The sequence below is a fragment of the Otolemur garnettii genome, unplaced genomic scaffold (assembly GCF_000181295.1).
Source record: "Otolemur garnettii isolate 467f Iridium unplaced genomic scaffold, OtoGar3 scaffold00047, whole genome shotgun sequence".
In the NCBI taxonomy this organism is placed as follows: Eukaryota; Metazoa; Chordata; class Mammalia; order Primates; family Galagidae; genus Otolemur; species Otolemur garnettii.
Window position 1 is genome coordinate 13,601,792 of NW_003852442.1, and position 3,904 is coordinate 13,605,695.

Here is a 3,904-nt window from a genome sequence, read left to right on the forward strand (position 1 = left end):
TTGTAGCACGCACCTGTAGTCCCAGCTACTCAGGAGGAGGTCAAATTCTTGACCCCAAGGATTTGAGGTTGCTGTGAGCTATGACGCCACAGCACTCTACCAGGGGCAAGAAAGTTAGACTCTATCTCAAAAAACAAACAAACAAAAAACACAAAAGGTAGAATGTGGTTACCAGGGGTTGGGAGAGAGAAGGAAATGGAGAATTATTGTTCAGTGGGTATAAAGTTTCAGTTTTGCAAGATGAAAAAGTTCAAGAGATCTGTTACACAACAATGTGCATACAGTAAACACTAATATACTTGAATGGCAAATTTTACGTTATGTGTTTTTTAGCCCCCAATATAATCTTCGAAGGCTAACATTTAAAACACAGACAATAACAAATCCTTAAAAGAATGTAAGCAACAGAAACTTCTTTTTTTTTTTTTGAGTCATTGTGTTGTCCCTGGTAGAGCCCTGGCATCATAGTTAGTTACAACCTTGAACTCTTGGATTTAGGCGATTCTCTCGCCTCAGCCTCCCAAGTAGCTGGGCCTACAGGCGCCTACCACATCGCCAGGCTATTTTTAGAGTTAGGGGTTTGGGGTGGGTGGGTCTCATTCTAGCTCAGGCTGGTCTCAGACTCATGAGCTCAGGCAAACTGCCCACCTTGGACTCCTAAACAGAAATTCTTATTTATTGTGATGGGAAGGCAAAATGGTACAGCCATTTTGGTACACAATTTGGCAGTTTCTTTCTTTTTTTTTTGAGACAGAGCCTTAAGCTGTTGCCCTGGGTAGAGTGCCGTGGCCTCATAGCTCACAGCAACCTCCAAATCCTGGGCTCAGGTGATTCCCTTGCCTCAGCCTCCCGAGTAGCTGAGACTACAGGTGCCAGCCACAATGCCCATCTATTTTTTGGCTGTAGCTGTCATTGTTGTTTGGGAGGCCCAGGCTGGATTCAAACCTGCCAGATCTGGTGTATGTGGCTGGCTCCTTGGCCACTTGAACTACAAGTGCTGAGCCAATCAATTTCGCAGTTTCTTATAAAACTAAGCACACTCAAAAACAAAACAAAACAAACAAAAAAAACTAAGCACACTCTTATCATATGATCTATCTATTGTGTTCCCTGATACTTGCCCAAATGAGTTGAAAACTTACATCCATCCCAAAACTTGCAGTGGTTCATACCTATAATCCTAGCACTCTGGAAGGCTAAGGTGGGTGACTGTTTTGAGCTCAGGTGTTTGACACCAGCCTGAGCAAAAGTAAGACCCCATCTCTACTAAAAATAGAAAAACTAGCTGGGTGTTGTGATACATGTCTCTACTCACAGCTATTTGAGAGGCTGAGGCAAGAGGATAGCTTTAAACTCAAATCGAAGAGTTTGAGGGTGGTGTAAGCTACAGTGATGCCCTGGTACTCTACCCAGGGCAGCACAGCGAGACTCTGTCTCAATTTAAAAAAAAAGTTAAACTGGCATTTCCCCCTGCAAGTCTGAGTAGGGAAGGATACAAAGACTATTTTTTTTTTTTTTTTGAGACGGAGCCTCAAGCTATCCCCCTGGGTAGAGTGCCATGGCTGCACAGCTCACAGCAACCTCTAACTCCTGGGCTCAAGCGAGTCTCCTGCCTCAGCCTCCCAAGTAGCTGGGACTATAGGCGCCCACCACAGAGCTGGCCATTTTTTTGGTTGCAGCCATCATTGTTGTTTGGCGGGCCGGGGCTGGGGATTCGAACCCGCCACCTTAGGTGTATGTGGCTGGCGCCTTAGCCGATTGAGCCACAGGCGCCGAGCCAAAGACTATTAAAAAAAAAGTTGAACTGGCATTTTCCCCTCCAAGTCTGAGTAAGGAAGGATACAATGACTATTAATACAGAGTCCTTCCAATTTCCCCAATTCATCATGCTATGGCGCCTGCAATTTTATCCACTTTCAGTGCAAATGTCAACAAAGTGGTCGAAGAAAAGCAAATAATATCTTAGTATTACTATGAAAACAGCTTTGAACTTGCAGACCCCTTAGAAAGGGGATTTCCAGAGGTCCATGAAATAGACTTTGAGACTGCTTTACTGAGCTGATTCCTATAGGACCAACGTGCCAATTAAAATTAAACATTAGCTATTTCAGAAAGAGTTAAATACATTTCAGTTACTCCACATATGATCCAAGTAAGACAGTGTTGGGAAAAGCAACAGGGAATATTCTACCACATTCAATTAGATTGGTAATCCCAAAACAAACATTAAAAAATATAAAGTCTAGAAGAATTTTTTCCTACAAATTTGATTATGAAATATTTGGCACAGGGGATCTAACTCAAACCAGCTGTTGGTCTCTTGCTGAGCAGCAGTTGGTTAGGAGACACTGCCAAAAGGCTCCCCTTTTGTGGAGAGGTCACATGAGCTCATGCAGAGCTGTTTTCACAACTTTGCCCCCTAAGTCCCCTAAGCACAACACTACTCAATACTCCACACTCTAAAGTGGCCACACTTTCTTTGAGATCTTTGTCTCTTGCAATCAAAGAAAGTTCACAGTAGAAGACTAAAAAACCCCCACCCATGAAACCAAGGTGTCTTCCACCTGTGTCATGTGTCTGGCTTTAATCTCCAGAAGCACATAAAACAAAAGTCCTCTGCATTTGTCACTTTCATGTTTTACTTAATTTCTTATCAGCCTGAAATATCAGCTATTAAGAAAATACATAGCTTTGGTTTCCAAGAATCTGTAAATGTGTAATCCAATAGGAATGGTAACTCATGTTCATTTATGTTACTCTAACAATGTTATTTGACTTTTTTTTTTTAAAGAGACAGAGTCTCACTTTGTTGCCCTCAGTAGAGTGCCGTAGCGTCACAGCTCACAGCAACCTCCAGCTCTTGGACTTAGGCAATTCTCTTGCCTCAGCCTCCTGAGTAGCTGGGACTAGAGGTGCCTGTCACAACATCCAGCTATTTTTTTGTTGCAGTTTGGCTAGGGCTGGGTTTGAACCCACCACCCTTGGTATATGGGGCCGGCGCCCTACTCACTGAGCCACAGGCACTGCCTATAAGCTGTACCCCTGGGTAGAGTACTGTGGTGTCACAGCTCACAGCAACCTCAAACTCTTGGGCTTAAGCAATTCTCTTGCCTCAGCCTCCCAAGTGGTTGGGACTACAGGAGCCCACGCAACATGTGGCTAGTTTTTGGTTGTAGTTGTCATTGTTTTTGGCAGGCCCAGGTTGGATTTGAACCTGTCAGTTCCAGTGTATGTGGCTGGCGCCCTAGCTGCTGAGCTACAGGTGTCGAGCCTATAATTAATTCCTAGTTTATCAGGCATTATCTACTTTTGTAATCAAGGTCTTTAATTTCTTTTCCCTATGTATGTGTTTATGCTATCTTTTAAAAGAAAAAACATTCAGCCCTTTCTCATTTATATAAATTATAAATCTCAAACCCTCTCTTTCCTCCCAAGAGACATAAGCACATCACTTTTTGGCCTTGCCTCCATATGTGGGACACCTCCTGGTTTGGTTCTCAGAGTGGCTGCCCCCCACGCCACCCAGTAGGTTGGTAGAGGATGATTAAGGCACACTTAAATTTATTGTGCAGTGATTCCACCAATTCCATCTAGCCAGCAAGACCACATGGAAAAACTAAACCTCTCATAGGCCTGTCATCTTTGATCCTAATCCACCAGCATTTCCTGAGCAAGGAGAAAAGAAGTCCTGATGTTATATTAATTAAACTTATTAAGAAACAACATGTTGGCTCGGCGCCTGTGGCTCAAGCGGCTAAGGCGCCATCCACATACACCTGAACTGGTGGGTTCGAATCCAGCCCGGACCCGCCAACCAACAATGATGGCTACAACCAAAAAACAGCCAGGCTTTGTGGTGGGCGCCTGTAGTCCCAGCTACTTGGGAGGCAGAGGCAGGAGACTC

The 3,904-nt window shown here is 44.0% G+C and overlaps 1 protein-coding gene across 1 annotated transcript in view; it reads right to left on the reverse strand.

The window, feature by feature from the left end:
* The window catches only part of SNTB2 (syntrophin beta 2), a 112,225-nt gene that overhangs the window by 12,888 nt on the left and 95,433 nt on the right, over nt 1–3,904 (reverse strand). The gene's annotated exons all lie outside the window — the stretch shown is intronic.